This window comes from Portunus trituberculatus, chromosome 32 (assembly GCF_017591435.1).
Source record: "Portunus trituberculatus isolate SZX2019 chromosome 32, ASM1759143v1, whole genome shotgun sequence".
Lineage (NCBI taxonomy): Eukaryota > Metazoa > Arthropoda > Malacostraca > Decapoda > Portunidae > Portunus > Portunus trituberculatus.
The window spans coordinates 14,297,147-14,306,117 of NC_059286.1; positions in this window are offsets into that span (position 1 = coordinate 14,297,147).

Here is an 8,971-nt window from a genome sequence, read left to right on the forward strand (position 1 = left end):
CAAAACTCAGAAAAGCAGGAAAACACACTATTTGTTTAAGGAAGTGAAATATGTCAAAAAGGGGTTATTTTGATGTATTCCAGCGTTTTTTGAACCAAAACTCAGAAATGCAGGGAAAACACAATATATATCTATGGAAGTGAAATATGTCAAAAATGAGTTATTATAATGTATTCTAGCGTTTTATGCACCAAACTCATAAATGTAGGCAAAACACTATATTTGTTAAAACGTCTTATTCATGTGTTTTAAGGTGTTTTATGAAAAAAAACTATCTCGATTGAAAATTGTGCTTATTCGTCATTTTACATTATTTTGCTTCAAAACGATAAAATTGATAAAAACAAGCTAGTATAGAGAATCCAAAGTAAAATTAAGAAAAACGTGTAATTTAATCAGTTTTTAGCTGTTTTCCACCAAAACACAGAAATGCTACGAAAACACACTATTTGTCTAAGGAACTGAAATATGTAAAAAATGGGTTATTTAGGTGTATTCCAGCGTTTTATGCAACAAAACTCAGAATTGCAGGCAAAACACACTATTTGTCTAAGGAAGTGAAATATGTGAAAAAGGGGTTATTTTGGTGTATTCCAGCGTTTTATGTAACAAAACTCAGAATTGCAGGCAAAACACACTATTTGTCTAAGGTAGTGAAATATGTCAAAAAGGTGTTATTTTGGTGTATTCCAGCGTTTTATGTAACAAAACTCAGAATTGCAGGGAAACTACACTATTTGTTTAAGGAAGTGAAATATGTCAAAAAGGGGTTATTTTGATGTATTCCAGCGTTTTATGAACCAAAACTCAGAAATGCAGGGAAAACACACTATTTGTTTAAGGAAGTGAAATATGTCAAAAAGGGGTTATTTTGATGTATTCCAGCGTTTTATGAACCAAAACTCAGAAATGCAGGGAAAACACAATATATATCTAAGGAAGTGAAATATGTCAAAAATGGGTTATTTTAATGTATTCTAGCGTTTTATGCACCAAACTCATAAATGTAGGCAAAACACTATATTTGTTAAAACGTCTTATTCATGTGTTTTTAAGGTGTTTTATGAAAAAAAACTATCTCGATTGAAAATTGTGCTTATTCGTCATTTTACATTATTTTGCTTCAAAACGATAAAATTGATAAAAACAAGCTAGTATAGAGAATCCAAAGTAAAATTAAGAAAAACGTGTAATTTAATCAGTTTTTGCTGTTTTCCACCAAAACACAGAAATGCTACGAAAACACACTATTTGTCTAAGGAACTGAAATATGTAAAAAATGGGTTATTTAGGTGTATTCCAGCGTTTTATGCAACAAAACTCAGAATTGCAGGCAAAACACACTATTTGTCTAAGGAAGTGAAATATGTGCAGGCAAAACACAAAAGGGGTTATTTTGGTGTATTCCAGCGTTTTATGTAACAAAACTCAGAATTGCAGGCAAAACACACTATTTGTCTAAGGTAGTGAAATATGTCAAAAAGGGGTTATTTTGATGTATTCCAGCGTTTTATGAACCAAAACTCAGAAAAGCAGGGAAAACACACTATTTGTTTAAGGAAGTGAAATATGTCAAAAAGGGGTTATTTTGATGTATTCCAGCGTTTTTTGAACCAAAACTCAGAAATGCAGGGAAAACACAATATATATCTATGGAAGTGAAATATGTCAAAATGAGTTATTATAATGTATTCTAGCGTTTTATGCACCAAACTCATAAATGTAGGCAAAACACTATATTTGTTAAAACGTCTTATTCATGTGTTTTAAGGTGTTTTATGAAAAAAAACTATCTCGATTGAAAATTGTGCTTATTCGTCATTTTACATTATTTTGCTTCAAAACGATAAAATTGATAAAAACAAGCTAGTATAGAGAATCCAAAGTAAAATTAAGAAAAACGTGTAATTTAATCAGTTTTTGCTGTTTTCCACCAAAACACAGAAATGCTACGAAAACACACTATTTGTCTAAGGAACTGAAATATGTAAAAAATGGGTTATTTAGGTGTATTCCAGCGTTTTATGCAACAAAACTCAGAATTGCAGGCAAAACACACTATTTGTCTAAGGAAGTGAAATATGTGAAAAAGGGTTATTTTGGTGTATTCCAGCGTTTTATGTAACAAAACTCAGAATTGCAGGCAAAACACACTATTTGTCTAAGGTAGTGAAATATGTCAAAAAGGGGTTATTTTGGTGTATTCCAGCGTTTTATGTAACAAAACTCAGAATTGCAGGGAAAACACACTATTTGTTTAAGGAAGTGAAATATGTCAAAAAGGGGTTATTTTGATGTATTCCAGCGTTTTATGAACCAAAACTCAGAAATGCAGGGAAAACACACTATTTGTTTAAGGAAGTGAAATATGTCAAAAAGGGGTTATTTTGATGTATTCCAGCGTTTTATGAACCAAAACTCAGAAATGCAGGGAAAACACAATATATATCTAAGGAAGTGAAATATGTCAAAAATGAGTTATTTAATGTATTCTAGCGTTTTATGCACCAAACTCATAAATGTAGGCAAAACACTATATTTGTTAAAACGTCTTATTCATGTGTTTTTAAGGTGTTTTATGAAAAAAAACTATCTCGATTGAAAATTGTGCTTATTCGTCATTTTACATTATTTTGCTTCAAAACGATAAAATTGATAAAAACAAGCTAGTATAGAGAATCCAAAGTAAAATTAAGAAAAACGTGTAATTTAATCAGTTTTTGCTGTTTTCCACCAAAACACAGAAATGCTACGAAAACACACTATTTGTCTAAGGAACTGAAATATGTAAAAAATGGGTTATTTAGGTGTATTCCAGCGTTTTATGCAACAAAACTCAGAATTGCAGGCAAAACACACTATTTGTCTAAGGAAGTGAAATATGTGAAAAAGGGGTTATTTTGGTGTATTCCAGCGTTTTATGTAACAAAACTCAGAATTGCAGGCAAAACACACTATTTGTCTAAGGTAGTGAAATATGTCAAAAAGGGGTTATTTTGATGTATTCCAGCGTTTTATGAACCAAAACTCAGAATTGCAGGGAAAACACACTATTTGTTTAAGGAAGTGAAATATGTCAAAAAGGGGTTATTTTGATGTATTCCAGCGTTTTTTGAACCAAAACTCAGAAATGCAGGGAAAACACAATATATATCTATGGAAGTGAAATATGTCAAAAATGAGTTATTTTAATGTATTCTAGCGTTTTATGCACCAAACTCATAAATGTAGGCAAAACACTATATTTGTTAAAACGTCTTATTCATGTGTTTTAAGGTGTTTTATGAAAAAAAACTATCTCGATTGAAAATTGTGCTTATTCGTCATTTTACATTATTTTGCTTCAAAACGATAAAATTGATAAAAACAAGCTAGTATAGAGAATCCAAAGTAAAATTAAGAAAAACGTGTAATTTAATCAGTTTTTGCTGTTTTCCACCAAAACACAGAAATGCTACGAAAACACACTATTTGTCTAAGGAACTGAAATATGTAAAAAATGGGTTATTTAGGTGTATTCCAGCGTTTTATGCAACAAAACTCAGAATTGCAGGCAAAACACACTATTTGTCTAAGGAAGTGAAATATGTGAAAAAGGGGTTATTTTGGTGTATTCCAGCGTTTTATGTAACAAAACTCAGAATTGCAGGCAAAACACACTATTTGTCTAAGGTAGTGAAATATGTCAAAAAGGGGTTATTTTGATGTATTCCAGCGTTTTATGAACCAAAACTCAGAATTGCAGGGAAAACACACTATTTGTTTAAGGAAGTGAAATATGTCAAAAAGGGGTTATTTTGATGTATTCCAGCGTTTTATGAACCAAAACTCAGAAATGCAGGGAAAACACAATATTTGTTTAAGGAAGTGAAATATGTCAAAAAGGGGTTATTTTGATGTATTCCAGCGTTTTATGAACCAAAACTCAGAAATGCAGGAAAACACAATATATATCTAAGGAAGTGAAATATGTCAAAATGGGTTATTTAATGTATTCTAGCGTTTTATGCACCAAACTCATAAATGTAGGCAAAACACTATATTTGTTAAAACGTCTTATTCATGTGTTTTAAGGTGTTTTATGAAAAAAAACTATCTCGATTGAAAATTGTGCTTATTCGTCATTTTACATTATTTTGCTTCAAAACGATAAAATTGATAAAAACAAGCTAGTATAGAGAATCCAAAGTAAAATTAAGAAAAACGTGTAATTTAATCAGTTTTTGCTGTTTTCCACCAAAACACAGAAATGCTACGAAAACACACTATTTGTCTAAGGAACTGAAATATGTAAAAAATGGGTTATTTAGGTGTATTCCAGCGTTTTATGCAACAAAACTCAGAATTGCAGGCAAAACACACTATTTGTCTAAGGAAGTGAAATATGTGAAAAAGGGGTTATTTTGGTGTATTCCAGCGTTTTATGTAACAAAACTCAGAATTGCAGGCAAAACACACTATTTGTCTAAGGTAGTGAAATATGTCAAAAGGGTTATTTTGATGTATTCCAGCGTTTTATGTAACAAAACTCAGAATTGCAGGGAAAACACACTATTTGTTTAAGGAAGTGAAATATGTCAAAAGGGTTATTTTGATGTATTCCAGCGTTTTATGAACCAAAACTCAGAAATGCAGGGAAAACACACTATTTGTTTAAGGAAGTGAAATATGTCAAAAAGGGGTTATTTTGATGTATTCCAGCAGTTTTTGAACCAAAACTCAGAAATGAACCAAAACTCAGAAATGCAGGAAAACACAATATATATCTATGGAAGTGAAATATGTCAAAATGAGTTATTTATAATGTATTCTAGCGTTTTATGCACCAAACTCATAAATGTAGGCAAAACACTATATTTGTTAAAACGTCTTATTCATGTGTTTTAAGGTGTTTTATGAAAAAAAACTATCTCGATTGAAAATTGTGCTTATTCGTCATTTTACATTATTTTGCTTCAAAACGATAAAATTGATAAAAACAAGCTAGTATAGAGAATCCAAAGTAAAATTAAGAAAAACGTGTAATTTAATCAGTTTTTGCTGTTTTCCACCAAAACACAGAAATGCTACGAAAACACACTATTTGTCTAAGGAACTGAAATATGTAAAAAATGGGTTATTTAGGTGTATTCCAGCGTTTTATGCAACAAAACTCAGAATTGCAGGCAAAACACACTATTTGTCTAAGGAAAGTGAATTCCATATGTGAATTGCAGGCAAAACACACTATTTGTCTAAGGTAGTGAAATATGTCAAAAGGGTTATTTTGGTGTATTCCAGCGTTTTATGTAACAAAACTCAGAATTGCAGGCAAAACACACTATTTGTCTAAGGAAGTGAAATATGTCAAAAGGGTTATTTTGATGTATTCCAGCGTTTTATGAACCAAAACTCAGAAATGCAGGGAAAACACACTATTTGTTTAAGGAAGTGAAATATGTCAAAAAGGGGTTATTTTGATGTATTCCAGCGTTTTATGAACCAAAACTCAGAAATGCAGGAAAACACAATATATATCTATGGAAGTGAAATATGTCAAAATGAGTTATTTTAATGTATTCTAGCGTTTTATGCACCAAACTCATAAATGTAGGCAAAACACTATATTTGTTAAAACGTCTTATTCATGTGTTTTTAAGGTGTTTTATGAAAAAAAACTATCTCGATTGAAAATTGTGCTTATTCGTCATTTTACATTATTTTGCTTCAAAACGATAAAATTGATAAAAACAAGCTAGTATAGAGAATCCAAAGTAAAATTAAGAAAAACGTGTAATTTAATCAGTTTTTGCTGTTTTCCACCAAAACACAGAAATGCTACGAAAACACACTATTTGTCTAAGGAACTGAAATATGTAAAAAATGGGTTATTTAGGTGTATTCCAGCGTTTTATGCAACAAAACTCAGAATTGCAGGCAAAACACACTATTTGTCTAAGGAAGTGAAATATGTGAAAAAGGGGTTATTTTGGTGTATTCCAGCGTTTTATGTAACAAAACTCAGAATTGCAGGCAAAACACACTATTTGTCTAAGGTAGTGAAATATGTCAAAAAGGGTTATTTTGATGTATTCCAGCGTTTTATGTAACAAAACTCAGAATTGCAGGGAAAACACACTATTTGTTTAAGGAAGTGAAATATGTCAAAAGGGTTATTTTGATGTATTCCAGCGTTTTATGAACCAAAACTCAGAAATGCAGGAAAACAATATTCAAAAGGGTTATCTAAGGAAGTGAAATATGTCAAAATGAGTTATTTTAATGTATTCTAGCGTTTTATGCACCAAACTCATAAATGTAGGCAAAACACTATATTTGTTAAAACGTCTTATTCATGTGTTTTAAGGTGTTTTATGAAAAAAAACTATCTCGATTGAAAATTGTGCTTATTCGTCATTTTACATTATTTTGCTTCAAAACGATAAAATTGATAAAAACAAGCTAGTATAGAGAATCCAAAGTAAAATTAAGAAAAACGTGTAATTTAATCAGTTTTTGCTGTTTTCCACCAAAACACAGAAATGCTACGAAAACACACTATTTGTCTAAGGAACTGAAATATGTAAAAAATGGGTTATTTAGGTGTATTCCAGCGTTTTATGCAACAAAACTCAGAATTGCAGGCAAAACACACTATTTGTCTAAGGAAGTGAAATATGTGAAAAAGGGGTTATTTTGGTGTATTCCAGCGTTTTATGTAACAAAACTCAGAATTGCAGGCAAAACACACTATTTGTCTAAGGTAGTGAAATATGTCAAAAAGGGGTTATTTTGATGTATTCCAGCGTTTTATGAACCAAAACTCAGAATTGCAGGGAAAACACACTATTTGTTTAAGGAAGTGAAATATGTCAAAAAGGGGTTATTTTGATGTATTCCAGCGTTTTTTGAACCAAAACTCAGAAATGCAGGGAAAACACAATATATATCTATGGAAGTGAAATATGTCAAAAATGAGTTATTATAATGTATTCTAGCGTTTTATGCACCAAACTCATAAATGTAGGCAAAACACTATATTTGTTAAAACGTCTTATTCATGTGTTTTAAGGTGTTTTATGAAAAAAAACTATCTCGATTGAAAATTGTGCTTATTCGTCATTTTACATTATTTTGCTTCAAAACGATAAAATTGATAAAAACAAGCTAGTATAGAGAATCCAAAGTAAAATTAAGAAAAACGTGTAATTTAATCAGAAAACACACTATTTTTAGCTGTTTTCCACCAAAACACAGAAATGCTACGAAAACACACTATTTGTCTAAGGAACTGAAATATGTAAAAAATGGGTTATTTAGGTGTATTCCAGCGTTTTATGCAACAAAACTCAGAATTGCAGGCAAAACACACTATTTGTCTAAGGAAGTGAAATATGTGAAAAAGGGGTTATTTTGGTGTATTCCAGCGTTTTATGTAACAAAACTCAGAATTGCAGGCAAAACACACTATTTGTCTAAGGTAGTGAAATATGTCAAAAGGGGTTATTTTGATGTATTCCATGTCAAAAGGGGTTATTTTGTTTTATGAACCAAAACTCAGAAATGCAGGGAAAACACACTATTTGTTTAAGGAAGTGAAATATGTCAAAAAGGGTTATTTTGATGTATTCCAGCGTTTTATGAACCAAAACTCAGAAATGCAGGGAAAACACAATATATATCTATGGAAGTGAAATATGTCAAAATGAGTTATTATAATGTATTCTAGCGTTTTATGCACCAAACTCATAAATGTAGGCAAAACACTATATTTGTTAAAACGTCTTATTCATGTGTTTTTAAGGTGTTTTATGAAAAAAAACTATCTCGATTGAAAATTGTGCTTATTCGTCATTTTACATTATTTTGCTTCAAAACGATAAAATTGATAAAAACAAGCTAGTATAGAGAATCCAAAGTAAAATTAAGAAAAACGTGTAATTTAATCAGTTTTTGCTGTTTTCCACCAAAACACAGAAATGCTACGAAAACACACTATTTGTCTAAGGAACTGAAATATGTAAAAAATGGGTTATTTAGGTGTATTCCAGCGTTTTATGCAACAAAACTCAGAATTGCAGGCAAAACACACTATTTGTCTAAGGAAGTGAAATATGTGAAAAAGGGGTTATTTTGGTGTATTCCAGCGTTTTATGTAACAAAACTCAGAATTGCAGGCAAAACACACTATTTGTCTAAGGTAGTGAAATATGTCAAAAGGGTTATTTTGATGTATTCCAGCGTTTTATGTAACAAAACTCAGAATTGCAGGGAAAACACACTATTTGTTTAAGGAAGTGAAATATGTCAAAATATGTCAAAAAGGGGTTATTTTGATGTATTCCAGCGTTTTTTGAACCAAAACTCAGAAATGCAGGGAAAACACAATATATATCTATGGAAGTGAAATATGTCAAAATGAGTTATTTTAATGTATTCTAGCGTTTTATGCACCAAACTCATAAATGTAGGCAAAACACTATATTTGTTAAAACGTCTTATTCATGTGTTTTAAGGTGTTTTATGTTTTAAGGTGTTTTAAAAAAAACTATCTCGATTGAAAATTGTGCTTATTCGTCATTTTACATTATTTTGCTTCAAAACGATAAAATTGATAAAAACAAGCTAGTATAGAGAATCCAAAGTAAAATTAAGAAAAACGTGTAATTTAATCAGTTTTTGCTGTTTTCCACCAAAACACAGAAATGCTACGAAAACACACTATTTGTCTAAGGAACTGAAATATGTAAAAAATGGGTTATTTAGGTGTATTCCAGCGTTTTATGCAACAAAACTCAGAATTGCAGGCAAAACACACTATTTGTCTAAGGAAGTGAAATATGTGAAAAAGGGGTTATTTTGGTGTATTCCAGCGTTTTATGTAACAAAACTCAGAATTGCAGGCAAAACACACTATTTGTCTAAGGTAGTGAAATATGTCTAAAAAAGGTTATTTTGGTGTATTCCAGCGTTTTATGTAACAAAACTCAGA